We start from the raw sequence: 23636 nt of genomic DNA, 5'->3' as shown, positions 1-23636 counted from the left end.
AGGTATCAACAATTTTATCACACTTTTGTTAATTTGTTCAATCAAGAATCTCTGACTTTCTTCTCCATTAAGCTAGGAGTGTATGTCTTCTAGTTCAATAATTATCAGAACATCATAAACTACTACAAAGAGCAAACGGCTTAGAAAAGTGTAATGGTTGTTTAGATAATTCTCTGACTTTCTCTGAATGTGGTCTTTGGGACACAGACCTCTGCTTGCTTAGTTAAGAAAAATGAATCTCAGGCTTTTTGGACTAGAAGGGAGGGAAAAAAACAACTAAACGCAAAAAAGTTAGTTCTTGGTTATATAGTTGGTTTGCAGAAGAAAAGCTGATTTGTCTTTTAACAGATGGAGAAACCAGAATTAACTTGACTTGTGGCAGTCAGTAGAGTCTTGTAGAGAGCAGGAAAATTAAAGGAAAACAATTCTGGGTGATAATTTCTATTTTTCTTATAAAGTATTTTGTTCATTGTTTTTTTTCATGCTTTCCCTATTTCCCTTGAAACTATAGCCTTCCAGTGGCTAGCAGTACAGATGTAATAATTGATCTGAGGCATAAATTTGACGTTCTAGGTCTCTATGAGAAAGTGTAGCTTCTTCACAAAAATCAAATTTTATTTCAAACCAGTGAGAATCCACTTTGCTTAATATGAACTCAGCTCTTTAAGAGCGGTCTCCCACATTTACAGCATGTGTAAGCCAGGTGCTATGAGCTGGCTGTGAAGATCAGATTGTAGTTGGAATGCAGAGACGTTGCACACGTGTTGCAAAGTCTTGGTGGACTTGGCAGTGCTGGGTTAATGGTTAGACTCAAGGGTCTTTTCCAACCTAAACAATTCTGATGCTATGAAAGCTATAAAAAAGTGAAGCTACAACTCCACCCCATCAGTAAGTGGCTCAGATTGCAAAGTGCAATTATCACCAATCCTGCCTCTCTAAAAAACCTTCCCCCAAATACTAAAGTGCCCAAACCAACACCACCATCATACTGTCTTTTAGGAAAACAATGGCAGTTTTATGTAATAGAATGGAGATTAATACATATAGAGCAGATATAAACCCACTGTGCAGTTTTACAGATTCTACAGAGAATGAATAGAACACTTCTTGACACTGCAGAAATTCTGCACAGTTACTTATCCCCAAAGTCGGTGGTGTGGCAGAGGACTTCTTTTACAGATGGAAAGAGGAAATGAATCAATTCCTGAATATGAGCTGCATGAAGTATAATGGACTTGACTTGATAAGGGTTAAAATGATGCAAGGAAATGTGCTGCACAAACTGAAGCAATGCAACCTGACAAGGAAATGCAATTCTCTGGCATGTTCACTGAATGAGCAGGTTTAATGCATCATTTCCCAGCTGCAACAAAATCAGATAATCTGTAGAAGAAACAAGCTTGGATCAGCCAGGAAGAAACAAGCTTGGATCAGCCAGAAAGGACAACAAGGGCAATTTTAATAGTGCATGTTCACTATAAGAAAAAGTCTGAAAATGCCTATGGTTTTTTTCAAAGAAAAGTTGCAAGAAATTTGAGCACACACATGGAATTTCCAGGTCAGTGAAAAATCAAAAGCTTTGGAAAGAAACCAGAGTACATTTTAGATTCATCAGCATGTTTAGGCTAATGTAGAGCCCAAGGAGATTGCTAGGATGACTCTGTAACTGTCTAATTAGGAAGGTAATTTTATTGTCTGGATTCCCAGGAGAAGCAAAATGGAATAACAAGTCTCCCACAAAACTTGGTGTTTGGAAGCTGAGTTATCGCAGAACTGCAAGAGTAATTCAAAGCGTATGGAGTATGGTCAGAAAATCTTTGCTCCCTTACATGGTTTCATGGTGAAGGTGATACAGTACTGTAAACCTCTGCACCGGGAAGCAGCAGTGACATTTGTTAACCTAGTGAAGAAGGATTCAGTTGGACTGGAAAATCACTATGTCTCTGGAGGCTTACCACGTTTGTTAACTTATTTCCACAAAAAATGGTTGAAATTTTGGAAAAGGTCATATAAAGGCTACCAGGAAAGAATTACAGTCTTAGAGCATATGAAACAAAAGTTCGTTTAGATTTTGCAATGTCTGGTATCTTTTATGGTTACAATCAAAACTAGAGGAAAAACTTGCAAATTTTCAGTCCTTCTGAATTATACTCCAAAATTATCTGCAATGAGCGGTGAACCCCCTGAAGTGTGAATAAAGAAAAAAGCAACAGACTTGCTGGATCTGGGTTAATTTAGAGGTCACATTAACCAGAAAGGCAACTAAATTTCCTCTTCCTCCCCGCCCCGCCCCCCCCCCCCCCCCCCCCCGAATAAAGGCTTCAGCTGCCTTGTTACCTAGTAGAAGCATTTCTTCAACAGCAACCTTGCCTGAAACGTATCTGGAATGTAAGGTACAATAAAAAGGGACATACTTATTATCTTGAGTTTACAGATTAAGGCAAAGAATAGAACCTACACGTGATATTTGACAGTGATTTATGGGAGGATTATTTCATGACATCACTGGTTCACAGCATCAATATAACAGTTACAGCACCTACTATTAAAATGGATTTTCAAGGCATTTGAAAGTGGTTTTTTTTAATGAACATTGTAGAACATAAGGAAAAATACTTGATTTTCCCAAGAATTGTTACTATTAGTACTGGATCTTCTATAAATCCTAAGAAATATGTAGTCACTGTTCATTTGGGTAATGCAGTAAGTTCCAATATACTACAATTAGTAGTTCGAGGCGTATGTTTTCCACTACAGTCATTATTCATCCTAATAATAGTAGCATCCTGTGTGAGCTCACCTAGATCAGAACCATCAGCAAGTGTTAAAACTGTTGTTACAGGTTCCTGAACAGATCACAAGTCACAACAGAACTCTGTTCACATTTCAAGTTTCAGCTATTTCTCATAATAAACAGTATTAAAAATTTCACATCAGCTTCTTACCAGATTCCTGAAAACAGGTGAATAGAAAGATTTGCTCAGACACACAAACATAAATGCTTCTATTATAGCCCCATACACATTGAGCCTGCAACAGAAGGTTAAATTTTTTACATTAATTACAGAACTGCATCCCACACTATTACAAGTCAGACACTAGCAATACTGCTTATAGAACGCTTGGCCTTCTTTGTTAGAGCCTGCGTGACCAAAAAAATCCCCTCAGAAAGAAAGACAAGGGTTTTCCCAGTTTATATTAAATAGGAAGATTACCTGCAAGTTGATGTTCTTGATTTTAAAAGAGGAATAATGACAAATCAGCATTCAGCATGAGTAGCCATCCTGGACTGTGCAGTAACCTAAAAAACCCCAAAAAAACATAAAAATAGAAAACCTTACAGCAGTTTCATATTTTCACTGATCTAGGACAACGGAAATTTGCTTCCAAAAAACCCAAAGAATTTCAGTTTATTTATCCATGTCCTTGCTCACCTATTTTCTTGCAACTGGATCTAATTAATGATCATCCAGCCAACAAGGTGAGCTGGTTCAGCTCACAGATCTGACAGAACTCCACAGATAAAAATAAGTTTTCTAACAAATCTACAAACTGAACAGATTCACGTCAAAAGCATGTGATCAGTAGACTCAGTGCAAAGGGGAAAAAAAAAATCTATAACTGAAGCATGATAATGTCTGCTCAATGTTATACTCAATTAAGAGTAACGTTAAACCACATTTTAAATTTTAAACTATCGAAACATTATAATGAAATTCTGTATTGATTATGCCTAGTCATACACCTTGCAGAGATTACTTTGAAATAGCATGTAAAAATATGTGATCCACCTTTCATGCAGTAATTCTGGAAGAGGTTCTATAATCAGAATGTCTGATGAAAAAGCTAGCAGTGTAACCAGAGGAAAACTTTGACAGTCCCCCACAAATTTCTGTATTTCTAAACAGATACAGCTAATACTGCTGCTTCTGAAAAAACATTAATGACAAAATGTCACAATAGTGACAAAATCCAGAAAGGTTTTTTCACCACATTGATAAAGTAGTATCACATAGGAAAATGAAACAAATCTATGTTACCTCAGTCTAGCTTCTCTCAAATCCTCCTCTTTGCAGCAGAGTGTATCTGCATATGGGCATCTTAAAGAAAGGGTCCAGACCAGCAACTAGACAGAAAATGGATATTGTATTATCCAGTACTCTGATGATGTCAGCTTTTAAATTATGTCAGAATCACATGTGATGTAACCTTCCCATTTTATTTGACAGTGTTTAGACAAAAGATTTTACAATCATAGTGCTTGCATATGGAAGTTTAGATTTTAAAAAAACAATGGTTTTGTTAACCAGACATAAGCATTTCTATATATTTGATAAGAAATCTGGCCTTGAGTTTCATAATTTAAAAAGAAAACATACTGTAACTTTTATGCTTATAATTTCTGGCCTCTTGATTTTGTCCAAAAACACCAGGCATGGAAAGACTAATTTTAAGTCGTTTCCAAAGACAGTCTGTGAAAGGCACCTGCAGATGCTGCTCCATTTCCCAGTCAGTCTTAGGTTGATCAGGTGAGAAATCCAAATCCCTGAATGGTTTTGGCAGTCACAGGCTTTCCAGAATAGAAGCGAACATTTAGTTCCTACAGAGAAGTGCTCTGAGGAGGAACGTGTCTTTTTATATCTGAAGTAATCCACTCTTATTGAAATTTATTGAATGAAATACAGTCAAAGAGAAGGTACCTGACTAACAAATTACCAGAAAAGACAAATATGCTAAATGGCCTGCAATTAAAATAATTAATCCATTTTAATTGATAGACTAGTTGAATGTATAAAGTTGAATGTATACAATGGTTTAACCATGCTTATTTAATGCGTTCATTGTAACTATTACACAAACATTCAACGACTGTAGCCCCAAACCCAGAATCTTCTCTGCTAAAAAGACTGTGAGATCTCTTAAGCAGAATTTTTCACTGGTTTAAATGTTCCAGAATGGATGGAATAAATTAAACCCAATATGTTTAAGAAACCTGAAAACCTGTCAGTATTTCTGAAGGAACATGGAACTTAGAATTCCGGTATGCACTGTATTTCCCTCTGGCTTTACTTGTAGCTGAAACATTAAGCAAGCAATCCCTTAGTGCAGCACAGAATAATTTGTTTATGGCAATCTGGGCCTACTTCTACGTTCCATAGAAGTAGCAAGAGTAACACCAATTTTGCTGGTATCTGAGGAAAGCAGTGACCAACTTATCAATTAGTCTTTAAGTTCACATTTCTTTCTCTTGAATTCTTTAAAAATAAACCCCAAAACGTAGTTAATTTCCAAAACACAGTAACGAAGTGCTTATTTTCAAATATTTCCTCTGACAGTTTACTCCAGCTACTCTTCCCACACTGTTCACCCAGGAATCACTGGTTACAACACTTTCCAACAAATAAAACCTACGTTTCTGTCATTCCCAAAACCGCTCTGTGCTAATGTGGCATAAGGCATTACATGCAGACTGACCAGCAGATGCCAGCCAAGTGAGCAGTCAGGTTCTGCTTTTCTATTCGTTACTGGTCAGTATACAAAATCTCCTTTCAGTCGAAACATCAGTATTTCATACCCACAGCATACACTTCGTGGCTGTTGGGCACATAGAATTTGTCACAATAGAAAGAGAACAGAAAGGAGAACTGCAATGCAAAGAGGGAAAGTGAAGTCCTGCATTTTCCTTGATTTCACCTAGCCTGTGTGCTGTTTTTACTGAGCAGTGAAACTGATTTTTTTTAAAAAAACACATTAACTAAAAATAGTTTACCCTCTGCTATTGCAACATTTAGCTAAACTACGCTAACAGAGAAGCATATCCTTATTCAAGCACTGATAGAAAAAGTCATGACATCCAGATCTCAGTAAAAGCAGGGTAATATCAGAGTAATTTCATATAATTCACATGGGCATATCTGTGATTAGATTTATGTAAACAGGATGTTTACATAACATAAGCATGTTGTGTTTACATAACATTACTTTGATGTACTGACATAGCAACTTCTCATTGTCTGTCCCTTGTAACTCACTGAAGCATAGGACATGCTTTATGTCATCAGGTACAAAATCAATTGTTCTTCCTGATGCATGTCACGCATTTGTCCTCATAAAGTATTAATAAGTGTCATGGGAAGAGAAATGCTTACCAGACAACCAGGGAAACCTAGGAGGAATTGAAAGCAGCCTTAACACACTGAGACAGACTTTAATGGGACAGCTTAAACTCTGTTGTTCTCTTCTTTTAGGAAATTGCTGTAGCCACTATTTTACCCTGAAGCTTACCACCATTAAAAATATTTTAGTGATAGCATACAGACTGCAATATTCTCTAGAATACCTGTCCTTAGAAATGTACATTTAATGTTCATGTCATCAGTGATATGAAGATGCCTGACTTTATTAAATCTAGTGGTCTTGCGAGGCTATACTCTAGCAAAGACAGTAGAAACGTGCTATAAATACTCCTATTTCAGCTGACCATGCTTTCTAACATCCTAGTTCACATTAAGAAACACTTCATGTCTATGATAATACACTAAACAAACTGGATCATTATTTTCTGGTCAGGTACTCAAGACTTTCTTAGTTCTGCACATCTCACTTTTTTCCTCTTGGAACCTTCACTTTGGAAAATATGTTAAACTGGCAGGTAAAATCTGCTGCCAATGTAGTTGCTCTCTGTGAAGGATTAAAAAAAAAAAAAAAAACCAAAAACCAACAAGTCTTGCATAAGCTACAGCAGGCTAGCAGCTTGTCAAAATATCAATTGAAACAGTGGGTTCCAAGTCATTAAAACTCAGTTTATGTTATACTCCAGAGATTCCTGAAGTATGGAATGGTGTGCAGTACTGTGTAGCCAAAATAAGAGAGACAGATGTTGTATTAAACTCTTCTCAGTGGAATGTAGTCCACTATACTAACAGTTGCACTAAATACATCTAAAGTTTACTGTGGACTCTGTAATAATAAAAATAGAATGTGAATTCATTAAGACAGTATCACCTGATTCACATTGCAAAAAGACTGCACATTTCACAGCGGGAAAATGTTCTTGGGAGTCAATTAATATCGACCAAACCAAATTATTCTTAATCAATCCTAAAGAAGGAGAAGGAAAAAAAGGAGGAGGAAAAAAAGAAGGAAAACATGATATTCTAAACCAATATTTCTTAAATTATCTGGGAAAGCTTAAGTGAGGGAGCTTCAATATTGAGATAATTCTAGTAACATCAGAAAAATGTGCAGCTCTGCTACAACTAGGGTAAGCATAATTAATGTAGTTTGAAATTCTGGTGTCTGCAGGAATTAGAAAAGGCAAAGCAGAAAAGGAGTTTAATTTTTAATGTTTAGTATTATGTCATGCTTTTAGGGTTGACTGGGCATGCATTTAGTGCTGACATTATAAAATAATTAAATTAAAATTTAAGGAAGAAGAGGAACTGTCACTTCCAAATGAAATGGGAAGAAATTATGAATAAACAGGTCACATTAACACATACTGAGGATTTTACATAGCTAGGGTCTTATTTTACTAGGGGCTCCATGTTGAGAATTTCAGATCTTGAAAGCTGACGCTCAGCAAGTCCCAAAGACTGCTCAGATGAATTGCTCACCTCTGCAGCAACGCTACTTAATGATATGCAATAAAACTGATGTGGCTGCAAATCCCCCAGAACATAGTAGTAAAGTTTGTTTGGATATGAGCATCCACATCTCTTCAACTCGCTTTCCCCCTACCCTTCAAAGCTTCTAATGTAAAACTGTTGCAGAAGTGGTTAAACATCTATATACTCAGTCCTTCCATCATCGCTTACAAATTTTTGAATGGTGATAGTGATTTGGTTGCAATGAGAATTAACTGTATGTTTTCCTAAATCTAAGGGGAATAATATATTTTCAAGAATTCCGTACCTTTCCAGCTTTTTCTTCTTTTTATGGAATATAGTATTTGTTTCAGTTTTGCACAAAGAACCACAGCTATGGCACTATAGTTAAGCAACCTGAAAAAACAGTTGGTTTTGTCAACATTTATCAGAACATCCAAGCACAATTAAGGTTTGGTTTCACCACTTTCTATCACATATAAAGAGTCTAATGATTTAGTAGTGCTTTTTGTGAACATTACTATCTTGACTTCATCTGTGCATAGCACTATCACTTCACCTAGTCTAGCAAAAGATAAATATTGAGGTTTCCCAGGTGGTTAAACAATCAAAAGTCCTGAATTACTGAGGTAATTTAACCTGTGTGTAATGTTAATATACAGAAGTCAATAGGGCTAGTTATATGCTTGAAGTTGTATACCCTCTTACTTCACCATATAAGAGATGTCATTCTGTAAGAAGTATGAGGGAAATTAATTGGCTTTTACAAGTTCTCTGGTAAGATTCAAACCAAGACGCACTTATACACACAGTATGGGGGTATTTGCTCAGGGGCATTCTGAGATTCTAGAACTGTCACTGCTGTTTCACCCATGCTTCTGAACTGGGTATTTAAAAAACACCTATTACTAGGGCTATACCATCTGGTATATACCATCTGGGGTACCTGGTCTGCAATGGCTGATGATAATTACCTTAATTAAACACATTTTTTCTACCTTACAGGGATGTTGACAGTAATGGGTTATAGTGGTAAGGTACATCACTTGCATATACAAATGTACACATGCTCCCTCATGGGATTTACAACACCTTTGAAGTGCTTCTGAAATATAGGTGATGTGGTAGAAAAATAGCATTAGGGTCTTCACAGCATCCTTTTCTTCCAATTGCCCTGACCTTAGCTTTTCTTTTTCTACCATTTGTCCTGCATCTTGAAATTTTTCTAAGCAATAATTTACACATCCCACTAGGAGTTTGTATATACTGCATATTCAAGCACACTGTAGCATTCTGTAATGACTCTGCACAGTACTGACTGGGAAAAGCTGCAACTCATTGGCAAAACTTCAGCTAATCTTTAAAAAAAAAAAATATTCCAAGGCCCCCAAACCAGACTTAGCCATGGAACTAAATAATCTTTTGGTCTTCAGATAGCTACAGTTGCGGGCAACCCTGTAGGATCCCCCTTACCTTAGCTACATAAATAATGCAAATAGATCCCCCATCAAAGAGTTTGCATGTGAAGCAGAGTTCTGTTAACAGCTGTATCACAATTAGGACCTGGAAAGACACCTGCTATTTTGATGCATTTACCCCAAGCTTTCAAAACCAGATAAATTCTATCCCCAAAGAAAATTGCGGGATATTTCCCTAGTAACTTCAGTACCAACAGTATTAACCCCATATTAAGCAGCTTAGAAAGTCAGACCTCTCTGTTGCTGTCCCCTGATGTTTGTACTATTAGCTGGCATTCCTAGCGATTAACTACTGAACACTAGGGGTGAGGAAGAAACTCTTTCCAATTGGAATACTCTTGGCCAGCATGGGTCTTCCTGCTCTTAAAGTACAAGTGCAGACACAACTCTTCACAAACCTCCCCATATAAATTAATAGTCTGTACTCTTCCAGAGCATTCACCAAAGTACACGCATTTACACTATTTATCATGGAAGGGATATTTTGAGAAATACAGGGAAAATTATTTCATAATGAAGAGTTTTATTGTGTATTTGTTTTTAGAACATCCAGATATATGTCAGAGGCATCCAGATAAGCCTCTGACAAAACCCTCATTATAATTTTTACACATCTATGGGGGGAAAAAAAAATTCTTTGGTGGGATGCCCTTTAGCATTTGTACTAGCCACAGAGACAATCAGCTTGCTAGATGATATATTATTTGATTGGCTTTGTTATTTCAGAAGGTGAAGCATCAATCCTAGTGTGTTTCTTTAAATCGCTGTCATGATGCACAATAGAAATATCTATGCTATTCAGAACTGTATTAGGAAAAGTTTTTTACATTTGACAGACACACAGTGCTGTTATAACAATGCAAGTGTTTTCCCACCAAATTAGAGTGCCTTTTAGTGTTAAAATGACTACTAACTATAGTTAATAATGACTGTAAAATGGTTATTTATAAAAATAGATACACACTTCTTGTACCTAGTGACATTGTTTCAGAAGAATTAATTATCTAGAGAGGCACATTAGAATTATTTATTTTTATAAATTTCATTTTAACAAAAATAAGTATTGTTAATTGTTCAGAATGATTTGCAAAACAGAAAGCTCACTATATTAATAGTGAGGATGAAGTTATCTATGTACCATGTGATTTGACATGAATAATTACTATTAGCATAACGAAAACTGCAATTAGGAAACATCACATAGTTACAGTACCTCACACCATCTTTACTTCCATTTGTTTCATTTATTTATCCAGTTACATTTGAGAATTAATGTTACAAAAGATAAGTTCATTTCCTTCTCTTTCTGGCTTAAGGTAAACGAGAGTGATTTAATTCAAGAATAGAAAACTGGTGATTTACACAAAGGAGTATATATTGCTTTGCCTTATCTTGTTACAGAAGAACAGTGCAAAAAGAGATTACTGAAGAGGGAACCTACACTATCATAGATTTCTGCTTAAACCACAGGAATGTCTTTGTTTTATGGCTTGCAGTTGTGAATAAATTAGAATCATTAAGGCTCAGATTTTGAAAAGGAAGCAAGAAGTGCTTATATGATGTCTTCTTGTAAATACTCTCAACAAGAACAACAACAAAAAAAAAAAGAATGTGCAGAGGTGAATATATAGAAAATTAAAAGGCGTAGATTTTGCACTCAGTCATTTAAAATGTTTATTAGGGTCTTTTTATAGAACAAAACTGTGGTAACACAGTATCAAATGAAGAAAAACATTTAAATGTGGCTTGCAGCAAAAGGACTAAAGAAATGGAATCCCTTCAAAAGTCTGATTCTGTTTTCTAAATGAAAACAGAAACTCTGTCCTCCTCCCCACTTGAAAGAGAAATTCCAGCGGTTCTGCTGCTCAGCCAGTGCTCTAATTAGATTTTGGCACAGTCATTCACAGTCAGGACACGCAGTATATACCCCCTTACAGAGGGCAGGATGACTAGCTCTTTAGAGTATGAAAGTTGTTAACAATACCAGTATTTAGATGTTTTGATCAGAATCAAAATACAAGTTAACACCACTACAAGATGGGCTGGTTAACTCTATTTTTCTTGCATCACAGTCAGCCAGAAAAATACTATCTAACAACTCTAGTTCTAGAGAACTTATTTCTCTACTGAATAAAAATAATAGTGTAGCATGCACTGTTTAATTTTCAGTAAAAAATATATAGAACATACTTATATTAAAAAATCCCATTTCTGTAAATGGACTGGAAAAATAACTTCTAAAATTGAACTTTCTATTTTAGAGGACAAAGTATTCCAGTTCCATATATGCTGTATACTTAAAGACAGACATGAAGTATGGATCAATAAAATATAGTAATTGCCCATCAAAACTATGAAGATAAACCTAAAAGCTGCGCAGCGAAGCGTGGAAATACCTATCTTTTGTTCTTGAATGTCAAAAAGAAAAATAAGTACTTCAAAATAGTAGAACAAATGGTTGAGGTTATGCAAGAGACTGACAAAACCAAAATTGAATTGTCTATTTTATACTACTAGGAGGAGATATTTAGATTCATTTAGCACCAGCCTATCACATATTAGCAGGTGGTGGGTGAACAAAGATTACTATAGATAAGAAAAAACAATGCTGGCTTCAAAACATGCCCACACTGATTTGTTGTAGATAAGTAGATAAGTACCATTGCAGTAACACTTTGAACAGTTCAATTTCAAATGGATCATGGGAGTGATTAGTAAAAAAAAGTTTATCTTTGAGCCTGCATATTTCTTGAGTTGTTAAAAAAACCCCTACAAAATAGCCAACCCCACCCCCCTTCCAAAACAACACCAAACATTGTCAGATGAAGTAACCTGTTTATTACCAGGGAACCACTTGCTACTTCTGTACTGAAGTGTACTAGGATAGAGATAAGGGGTATAAGCCACGGATCAGCACCTTTTTTATTAGTAAAACAGAATAAAAATAGGTTTATGTCCTTAAAGCTTACAACTGGGAAGGAATAGAGCTGAGTTTACACCAAATTCAGTTGTTACTGAAATGCCGTACATTCCCAAAACCTAAACAATTAATATAAAAATCTCAACCAACTTTCTAGTCCTGAGCACACCCAACCTTCAGATAAGGCTACAACCGTAACTACCAATTCAGCACATTTTCTCTTATTAGCAGTAAAGGCCGTTACATGCTATAATGTACATCCAGCACGTCTACAAAACAGAGCTGATGGACCCTCTCAGCTTTCTGAAGCATGCTAGGCCACTTGTTATCAAAATGGTGTCAATGCCAAAGGAGAGCTGTGCTTTCTTGCTCTGTAACATTTGAAATTCTCTTTTTCCTAGTTATCTTTTTTCCCCTGGTTTTAATCTGTGATAACAAAAACACAACAGAGCTCTGCAGCATTTCAGTGTGGCTTTTAAACCCTTCAAAGATGGGTATACTTTTAGCTGTTAAGGTAGCAGCCACATTACCTGCGGCAAGGCATGGCCCTTTAGCAATTTGGGAAGGTGGGGCACAAGATGCCTTACTGGGAAAATGACATCTGAGATGGATCCCTCGGATTCTTTGGAACCACATGCTATGCCCTCTAAGCAACAAAACCTCCATTTTTTCTGTTATCAGCACTAATAATTTGAGGATTTTCAGTAAAATACTTGTAGTGTCATAATATCTGTCTAAGTTTAGCTAAAACATACCTTCAGGGCAATGAAAGCAACAACAGAAAGGAGGGGAAAAGCAACAAGTAGAAAACAGCTGTTCTGTACAGCTTGAATTCTCAGAAAAGTGGCCTTGAGCTTCTCTTTAAATTCTATGCCCAGGAGTCAAGCTACTTATTCCTTCCTCTCCTTCTAGGAAAGAGGAATCTCAAATTATACACCTGCAGAAGACTGGATTTTTAGTTTAAAATTAATGTGTTAGCAATATGCAGAAATTCTTGTAAAGGATAGTCTATACAGGCTTCCTTCAGTTACCAAACCGTAGACCTTTATTCTTACTGGCATTACAAAAAAAATACCAATCCAATATATATGCCATTTCTTTTCTGAAGTACATTATTAAATGACTACACTGTGAATTCTGCCATATTCTTGAGAAATTCATGTTTTGCTTAGAGGATAGCTCATGCACAGAACCTGCATGTTGAAAAGGCAATCAAATAACAAGGAACGTAGCATTCCTCTATTTTCCATTGCACTGTATAAGCTGACAAAAGCATATGGCTCAGTCTTCAGTATTTTGGTGAATATTATTTCTCACTTTGAAAATAATTCCCAAGAAAAAGCAAATAAAGTTCTGCTGAATAATTTAATTTTAAATTTTTGGGGGTTGTGGGTCTGTGTGTGACATACCATGAAAATCAGACAGAACTGTCTGGAATCATGCAATTAAAAGTCTCTTTGATGTGAAAGAATCCTCCACTATTATACAGTTAAAAGAAACGGAAATATAGTAGCTTTGCTTCTGTGGAGTGTATTGATGAGTTGCTTTCAAGACTACCAGGTTGACAATACATACCTAATTGGATGGGTAGACAGACAGTTTCATTTGTACTCACAAACTCTGGGTGATGTGAAGATAACCAGTTTGGCTGTGGAATAATGTGTCTGAAATTTATTACTAAATTCAAAACTGATATGAGAGGAACATCATACTGAAAAACGTACTGCCTCTTAACTTTAATTCCTGTGTTACTGCACTAAATATTGAAACTTCAGAAAGAGGTTGTACAAGGATTAAAATATAGGATCAAACGTCAAACAACAATAAACATATGTAACAGGATATATAAGCAGTTCTAATACCATACCTTAAGCAAAAATTTCAATTTACTGCAATATCAGGTGCCGTTAAGTGGGTTGTGAAATGGAACAATAACAAGTAATTATGACATTTCCAGTAATCTACCATTCATAAAAAAAGACCAGATAAAAGAGGCTTTCCTAGGGAAAAATATTTTGCCTCATTTTCTTTACTATACATGGCTCAAATTCATGTCTGTCCTAGATAGGTTTGAGTCGATTTGCACAAGACATGACCAGAGTCCTTAAGGAATTAAGAGTATAATATTGAGCAAAGGTGTTATTACGTTCATTTTTACATCTGACACTACAATTACAACTATATCAATGGAAGCCTTAGTTAAAAATTTGTCAGTGAAAGGCATCCTGCAGAAAACTGTTTCTAGGATTGCAAGTTATAAAATCTCTAATCAACAGCTCCTGACTCAGTATGCCAGATAGAGCACAAAAGCAGTGATGTATAAATGCACAGCTAATACAGCTAATATTCTTGTGGTAGAATTAGTGTTAATCAAATGTGAACAGTTCAAGTAGTTCATGTTACTGCAAGATTGTAGTCTTGCTAATAATCCAATATGCTGTTTTAATTGCTACAGCTCAGCATAATGTTTCTCCCAGTTAAGTTCCCTTTAGCCCTCAACCACCTAATCTGGTACTTCTTCACTAAGCTACTGAGTAATGAAGGGCAGGAGACAGGGTTGGGATTTGTTGATGCTGATCTTTTTAAAAGTGAGGTTACTTACAGCTGATGCTCCATGTCAGCTTCTTATGCATTGACAGATTGGAAACATCAGTCAAAATAATTTGAGCCTATTTTGTAAAACAAAAACATCTCTGATAGGAACAGAAGTAGCTCTGTTGAGATCAGCTGCTGGTGGACCATTTCAGGGCAATACATTCAAGCATGGTGTTATGAAACAGGACTCAGATACAAAATGACAGCTTCCATTCTCATATGAAATGTGAATTTCCTTGGTTTGTTTTTCTCCTCTGAGTTTAAATGAAACTAACAAAAAAGTACAGTATTTTTCACAGAATAAAAAGGTTTGAAACAGTTCAGTCAATGGGCATTACCATTTCAGAAATGAACAACAATGACATGCGGAAGTTATAAAATGCATCACTTAACAATTGACCTTCTGTCATCTTATCATGGCATAAAAGGAGGCACTTTTACCAAAAAAGTAACACTGCACTAGGTTGTTGTAGTTGGCTTTAAACAGCTGCACCAAATGAGTATGGGAAACATGGACCCTGGAGGTATTTAAGACATGTAGACATGACACTTAGGGACATGGTTTTGTGCACTTGGCAGTGCTTGGTTAACAGTTGGACTCAATCTTAAAGGTCTTTTCCAACCTAAACAATTTTATGATTCTATGAAGACTGTCAAGCACTGACTTTCCTATAGGCCTTCCTGTCTTACACAAACTTAACAGACCAGACAATATGTGCAACGCAGTGAGAGAGGATGCATCTTTCCAGAAGTAGCATTTTGAATAAAATCCTTCTGTCAAGCAAATATATACAGAATATGATATCAGAATATTTTTCCCTTCACATGAGGTTAGCAACAGTTCTTGTAATTTCAGACTCTCACAAAATAATATGTAAAGACTATAAAAAATTTATTTTCCTATTACCATCTGTCCTGACCAAAGTAGCATCATACAAACAGGATGCATAATCAGAATTTAAAAATAATAGAATGACACTAAGGATTATGGCAAGAAGAATCTTAGGCATGGTTTGGATCAAATGGACCAAATACTGAGCTTCAAATTCAATAGAAGTATAGCTTTGTCATTAATTTTGACAGATGTTTAAGCTTTACTGTAAAAATATAAAATTTAGGGAGGAAAAAACCCTAAAAATCTGCAGTTTAGAACTTTTACATAATGTGTATTTGTACAGTGTCTACAAGAGTCTAGCTGTAGTAATAAGGCAGTGCTTCATTAAAAAATAAATAGTAGGGATAGTTATTCTTTAAAAATTTTGCTAAGAAGCCACACAGTTGTAAGGAGTACAGCTGGATATTTCTGGAAGCCTGCTAATGATGACCTGGCTTCCTTTGTCACCCCAGCCTACACGGATCCATTAAGATGGTTTTTGATCACATGGTGCTTGCATCACTTTAACTTATGTGAATGTATATGCTATGCTTTAGACAATGTATTAGCTTAAAAATTAGCAAACTATCCACACAAACACATACATTAAGATCCTACAAAGTTGCTATATAATTTCAGAATATCTCCAAGAACAGGAATGAACCGTACATCTCCAATGGGGTATCATTCAGCAGACAAAAGGTGACGCTACTTGAGAAACATAACTCTTGCTTGCATTAGAAATCATTCTCCTAAGATGCTGAAAAAACTAAGTCAGGTTGCAGGACATACTGGATGCACAGGTAAATAAGCTTGATTTTCTATTTACAATTTTTAGAAAAGAACAAAGGAAACAGAGCAAGATATAGAGAGACAGCATATTAGGACTCCAGAAAAGCCTTAAAAGAACTAAAAAGCTGTCTGACAAAGGTTCACTTTCAGTAGTTCAGCAGGGCTGGTCTCCTTGAACAGAAGAGAAACCTGGTTGTTAAATAAAGGAAACAAAGCAGAAAACACTTAAGTAGTGTTTTAGTGTACCTTTTTTATAAGACTAATTTAAAATACAGTATATTATGTATTTGCAAAAACACCATTTGCCTGACCATTTTATACTAATCATAACTGCCATATTTTATCATTATTTTTGATAGGCGTAAAAGAACAGTGAGAAACTCAAGGAAGAGAACAACATAAAGCTCAAAAATATAAAAAATTGCATCTTTCCATAAAGTATGTTTACCTAATACAGTAATGTTTGTTCCCCTAGTGGGTATTTAAACAATGGTTTTTGAACAGCCAGTTAGTGTAAGCCATGAATCATAAGTCAGAAAACATTTCTCTCTGACCCAGACATCTGGTTTCTTGTGAGGGCTTACAGAGCAACTGAGAAATTCTGCTGTCCTTTGAGTGAATCACTAGCTAGAGATATAACAGGTTTAGAAAGACCTGAAAAACAGCATGCAATCTATTTCTTTTAATACAAGATAGCTCTGCCTTTTTTCTATTATCCTCTTTAGAGATATTCACGATGACATTCTTGTTTTGATATTTTTTGCTACTCTTTATATGTAAAGAACAACCAAGAAAAAATAAATTAAAAAAATAAAGCACCCTACTTAAATGTCTTTACTTCACTGGGAATTGTTTGTAGTGGAAAAGTAGTCTAAAAGGTCACTATACACAATCTTCAATTCTTCTCCCTCAGCCCCAAATGCTTTCTAACTCCTAAAGAATCTTCCTTTAGAAAACATAACAATTTTAAATCAAAAAGGAAGCAATAATGAATATAGTTGTTTAAAGAAAGTAAAAATACCTTCAAAATACAGTAAAATAGTTTCTATGGAAATTTGGTTGGTGATGGCATTGAAATGACACCTGTGTTTTGATTTTTATATTAAGTTGATCTCTTTTTTATGTTTACTTTCCGTGAAGTCTTGTTCTTTTAATGAATATTCATGAATTATGTGGAACTGCAGTTGTAATGAAGCCAACAGGTATTTGCTGTTTACTTTTAGTAGGCAATATCAGTAAGAACTACAGATCTATTCAGCCTAGCATTTTGGTTTTAACAATGGCCAGATGAGGAAAGTAGGTACCCTTAGGGAAGTGTATAAGACAGAGTTACACCGCAACAAGTTCTTCTATGACCTTTCCACATTTTGGTAGCCACTCAGCCTGTGGGCAAGAACAGCAGTCCAATAAATTTTAAATGAACATTAGAAATGATTGGCAAAAGTTTTTTTAGAATTACTTTACCTTAGGATCCCCTCTTCCTCCCGATGGATAAATGCAGAAGAAAGTGTTTACAAAATTTTTGTGAGCATTCATATTATAAATCTGGTGTTAGCAGTTTTGCATCCCCACAGAGAAACATTCCCTTTGAACTAACTAGACAATCAACCACATGCGACTTCAACAAATTGCTCACAAGGAAGCAATGATAGCTAGAGTAATATTTGCACATTGCAAACTTTCAGATAGCTGAGATGTCACAATTTTCACAGATATATGCTCTGAACTGGCTAGTAGATGACTTCTTGCACCAAGGATAGCATTTTCATCTCTTAAGTTTCAGTGCTATAGTGAGATATGAAGTATTCAGAAGAATGCAAATAACTGAAATTGCCCACATGTACTTTATTCATCACATCTATTTTAATGTAAAATGGGGACAAAGAGAGAAAGACCTACTACCAGCAAAGATTTTGCCTGAGTCTTATTTTATCCCATCCTGTGTAACTTTACCAAATTCCTTCCCCCTACCCTCTTTTACATAAAAAAAAAAAGACAATCCAAACAAAAAACAACAACAAAACAAAACAACCTTATTTAAGTTTGCTGTACTGTACATGCAGCAACAAAAGTCATGGGCCTAAACAATTTCTGAATAAGAACTACCAGTAGCTGGATATAAATCAAGTATGTATTCCAGCCCTTTTCTAAATGGCTCATTTTATTCCATCCTAAACAAATTTAAAAGTTGGTTTCTTTTCTCTTCAATCCTGGACAGGCTTTGGCTGCTTGATCACCATAATTTAGGAGAGATTGAAAGAGACATCCTAATAAGGAATTCTGCACTGGTTGCTTGCCAAGAAATCAATCAAGTGATCTCTTTCAAAGTCTATCACTAACCTCATTAAACTAGTGAGAAATGAAGTTGCGATTTTCTCAACCTCATTCCCTACAGGCTTCCAATGTACTGAAGGGCTAATAGTGAGGAACTGCCCTGACTGGTCACTGACTGGTCACTGGCTAGGGTCAAAGATACTACGGATCTAATAAAGTCACAGGGGCGAAAATGGTTATAGGGGTAATACCTCTTTAAAGACTTACATTATTTACATGTAGTTTGCTATGCAAAAATCAAGCGAACTTCAAGAAAAGGTCAGCTTCACCTTTCAGGCTTCCAGCCTTTATCTGGCTGCCAGTTACTACCATGATGATTCATCCTAATGAGTAGCAATCAGCTGCTGGTAGGTGCCCTGAATCAGCACAGCAAGAGGCAAACAGACTGGCAGAGGCCTTTGTTTAAAGCACAGGCACTCTAGAAGATAAGATAGTCCAAAGGAAGCAGTAAGGAAGAGCATCATGTATCTGCCCATGATAATTGCTGCTGCAAGCAGGCATATATAAAGCTTGCTGCTACCTCTCTCATATTTGGCATACCACCTCCTGATCATCTGTTCTTTCCCACATGGTCACACAGATATGACTTCTCTTTAAAATGTCACACATGGTCTTATGCTTCTAAGAGGAATAATAGAATTTCTTTTCTAAAAACAGAATTAAATTTAAAAACTACAGAAGAAATTATCGAACAATTGGTATCTACCAACAAAACCTCAAAGACCAACTTTCCTGAACTGCATAGCACCAAATGTCTGCTATAATTATTGCAGCTCTCTGAACTAAAAGATTTTTCAATAAATACGTTATAAAATATTTGTCCACCCACCAAGTCTTATTCTGGAAAAGTTCCCTTACCTCCAGAGCCTTAGTAATTTTTTTTATAGATGAAGTCATAATAAATTAAGAGTTAGTGATTTGATTAAAGACTTTCTAAGATGAGAAAGGTTCTTTTTTGTGATTATAATGTTCATTCAATATGACATCCACTCACGTGCTGAGGTCCAGCACAAGGCCTACGCTCTGATTAAGACATACTTAATCCCACAGGGCTCTCCTTGCATAAATCATCATTCTCCACAATTCGCAGCACTAAATCACGAGTGAACAATGTTATCAAGAGTGCAAATTAGACATCAATGCATTTAATGGAAGCATCTAAACAGCAGTCAGAGAAATATTACCATATTACCAACCTATGATATATATGACAGATTGTGAATCATACCGAAATTCAAAAGTTTCAAGAATATGCTCCCTGAGACACAAATTCTTGACAGGCTTCTGAACATTTTGAATATAGATAGTCAAGATAATAAGAATCTGCACGCTTTTAACTGTGCTGTTATCCTGAGAACAATATGCTAAATTCAGAATTTTTCAGAGAAGGTGTCACAGTGTTAAAATAGTTTGATCTTTCAATAGAAGTGTCTCCTGTTTAGGAGAAATTTTTATTTATTTTTTTTTTAATTAGACTAGAACATCCAGGCATTCCTTTAAGATACATTTAGAAAAATCACTTCTTACTATAAATAAGAAACATTATATAGGAGATTAATCAATGTTAATCCCACACAAAGAAATGATACAAGTTAAAGGAAAGCATAATGTGACAGATATATATTTTGCTGTTTAGCTGGTTTAACTAAACTTAACCTGGGCATCACATTCTGAGCAGCCCAGTTGTCATATAATATTTCACAAGAGAAGGACATAGGCATAAGTAGGTCCCAAAACTTTTGCATACTGATAGAGAAGCTGTTAGAAAAATGTGAGAATTTAATTTTTCCAGCCTGTGTACATCCAGGAAACCTTCACAAGAAACCTAAAATTTAAGGCTAAATCTTAAGCATTAAAAATGTTGTGGATGAGGGTGTTAAATTCTCGTTTTTATCAGTTATTCAATAATAATCAGTATTCTTTGCTTTCCTGGTTCAAAACCAAGCTAGTGGGTGCATTATTTTTAGTTAGCTTAGGAGTATTTTTAAAATGTCTCTTTCTCTCTCTTTCAAGTAAAGATGCAATAACCTACAAACACCACCACAAAAATGATTTATGTGTAACTGCAGCTGCAGGAATTACTGGGATTCAGATATCTCTACCATAGCTGAGGCAGAGGGTCACAGGCTGTGGTTTACCTCCCACGTTTACCTCCCAGTGAAGCTAAAAACAGAATTCTCCTTGATTTCACAGTATAATGAATAAAATTATACTGAAAATTGCTCAGCAATACTATCCAGAACAGCATGGATCCCAGTGTCCTTACTGACATCACTGTTGCTATAATTATCTTTTTATTATTATTATTTTATTTGGATTAGTCTTTGGAACTTCAGTCACAGGAAGCTATACATGTGCATAATATACTGTATATGAAGAAAATACTTGAAAAAACTGAGGCAAGGCTCAAGAAAAGCACCTGCAGAAATATTTAGGTGAAAACTGGGAGCTCAGCTCACAAATTATCCTGAAATCTCTACTGAAGTTTCATTTAACACTGAAGGTACTCATACTAGAAAGAAACATCAATTTTTCACTGTACAGTTCTCCAAAGATTTGAATACCTAAATGCAACTCAGTTTCAGTAGCATTGCTCAGCAGCTTTTCACATATATGCTTACCTTGAATTGATTTTCATAAGCTGTTCCTAGTTTGAATTCATGTTCATAATGCTGTTCCAAGGGATAGGAAAGGATTATAAATGCTTAGAAGCATTTCTAAAAATGTTAATTTCCTGAGTTAAAAAGTTTTTTTTCCCCTTTAATAAACATTAAGCCTTTAAATTTTTGTTGTACCACTACTATGTATGTACCATTATTTGGGGGACAATTTCAACAGCATGAGATTCCTCACCTTTTCCCTTGCTTCTTTCTCTCTATCCCATCATGATCCTCAAGAACCACATGCCAGGAAGATGAACAACTTTCATCAAAACTGAAAAATGAAACTCATACTCTCATATTGCAATTAATTACTAGAGTATCGTAGTGATCATGTCAAGAAAGGAAAGCCCTGCTTCATTTCCTTGGGACAAAGCTCAGGTTATCTATCAATCCCAAGGGGATGAAAAGTGAGATTTAACCCCTACCAACAAAGACTTGGAACACTTAGAAAGGGACTTGCAGATGCACACTGAAGGGGATGCAGATGCTTCTGGTGGGAGGGCACCATGACTTCCATCTGACCTTGACAGATGGGCTTATTTTCTCTGGAAAGCAGAATGCAGGTTTAAGAGGAGAGGAAATGGACACCAGTGAATATGTGAGGATCTAGTGTTAGACTGCATTAGCACCTGGGGTGCCATAAACAGTTCAGAGCCATGAAGCACGGTGAAGCTTCCCAGTATAAGCTGTGTCTCCCAACAGCTCTCAGGCAGAAGTCGCCTACTGGTGATCTGGTACCCCACTTTAAGGCATTAGCTTACCTGTGGTCTGTTCAAGGAGCTGGCGTGCCTCTCACTATGCCTAAAAGCGAGTTGTTACAACAGCCCACATTCCAGTGACTGTATTTTTTAGGAATAAGTCTCAACAGAAACAGGAAAGGCTGAAAGAAACAGATACAGGAACACACAAAAGCAGTGAGATAATACTAGAGAGCAGGCTAAGCACTGACCTCCCCTGCTGAACTGCTACTGCTGCCAAGCTTTTAGTAAGCCCTATAGCAGAGGAGATCTGTGATACAGGGCAGACCTTCCACTGACAGTAGCTGGAAAAGCAGACATGACCAGAAGGGAAGATACAGCTTTTGCTGAAAATTTTATGCAGTAATAATTAAAATAGTAGTATATAAAAGTAGTTAGTAAGTCACAGAAAAACTCAACTAAATATGTGATAGATTTTCCAACATAAAAGTCCTGTCCAATGTAAATATTACTTCTCTTCCTGTTGTACTTGTGTATTTTCAAAATAATTCATCTGCTTTGCCCTAAATGCTTACAGATACTGAAGATGTTTCAGAAGATGTTTCAGAAGATTTCAAATTACTTCCCATCCAACAGGAGCTTTATTTCCTAAAATAAGCACAACTAGAGAGACAGGTGGTTTAGGAAACAAATCAGAGCCAGTGCAATTACAGCAATATTTGACTTGCCTTCAGAATGTAGCCTGGCTATCTGCAAAACAGATTCTAATTTAAATCTAGTGGGAAACTAAGAATTAGAAATGGTTTTCATTAACATGCTGTTCTGGATGTTATTTGGATTTAGACATGCGGCATTAGGGCATAACTGGGTGAGAGAATATAAATATATTAGCATCATGCCTACATTTATTTTACTTTTGCACTTTCTTTCACATCCTTAACTTACGTAAATACACTGAAATCAAAGGGACTGTTACCGTGATTAAGGCTAAGCAGATGCTAACGATTTACAAAACTGGAGCTCTAAAAACCAAATGGTTTCAAAGCAAAAGGAGTAAACCCAGTCATCTTTGCCTTCTGTCTCCTCCCCTCATTTCTTCAAATTTACCTTACTTGGACAATCTCCTTTTGTATCACCACCCATGGCATGTGTGCTGCATGCCAAGGAGACAGCCTTATAGGTCTCTTTTTGCAAACCTGATAACAATAAGGGCTGAACGTAATATTACATGTAGGGAAACACAGTTGAACATGTTTAATTTCTGTAACTGTGGAAACAGCTGTTATGCATGGATAATGGTGTGTATGTCTTAGTCATACCTTCATTCAACAAAGAATATATAACCCTGTGCAAGATACTTACTCATCACCTTTATGAATGACTGCAAAAAGAAGTGAAATATCTTGTGGCCCTCTCTGTGTCCCACATGCCTCATCAGAAGTCGGTAGCTTGTGATATTACCAGCTTCAATGATCATGCTAGGCAAGTAGCCCATTCTGAATGTGCCATCCTTTGCCCCATAAAAGTCCCCAGTCCCACCAGCAGCTAATGACCCCTTCACCATCAATACCAAGCATAGGCAAGCTGTCTGAATATAAACTTGTCTCCAGCTTGATGATCCTGCTACCTGACCCTTAACACCAACCCCAGCTGTAACCTCTTATCCTTAGTTTAG

The 23636-nt window shown here is 36.1% G+C and overlaps 1 long non-coding RNA gene across 1 annotated transcript in view; it reads right to left on the bottom strand.

Annotated features, from left to right (window-relative positions):
- Positions 1–3214: 3214 nt before the first annotated feature.
- LOC130156698 (uncharacterized) overlaps positions 3215–23636 on the bottom strand; it is a 334368-nt gene continuing 313946 nt past the window's right edge. The window contains exons 4-5 of the long non-coding RNA XR_008824566.1: positions 4041–4126; positions 3215–3301 (exon numbers count right to left, since the gene is read on the bottom strand). This is a non-coding gene — a long non-coding RNA (uncharacterized LOC130156698). The remainder of the gene's footprint in view (positions 3302–4040; positions 4127–23636) is intronic.

The sequence above is a fragment of the Falco biarmicus genome, chromosome 11 (genome assembly GCF_023638135.1).
Source record: "Falco biarmicus isolate bFalBia1 chromosome 11, bFalBia1.pri, whole genome shotgun sequence".
NCBI lineage: Eukaryota > Metazoa > Chordata > Aves > Falconiformes > Falconidae > Falco > Falco biarmicus.
Note: the sequence above shows the minus strand (reverse complement) of the source record. Positions and strands in the feature narration are given on the sequence as shown.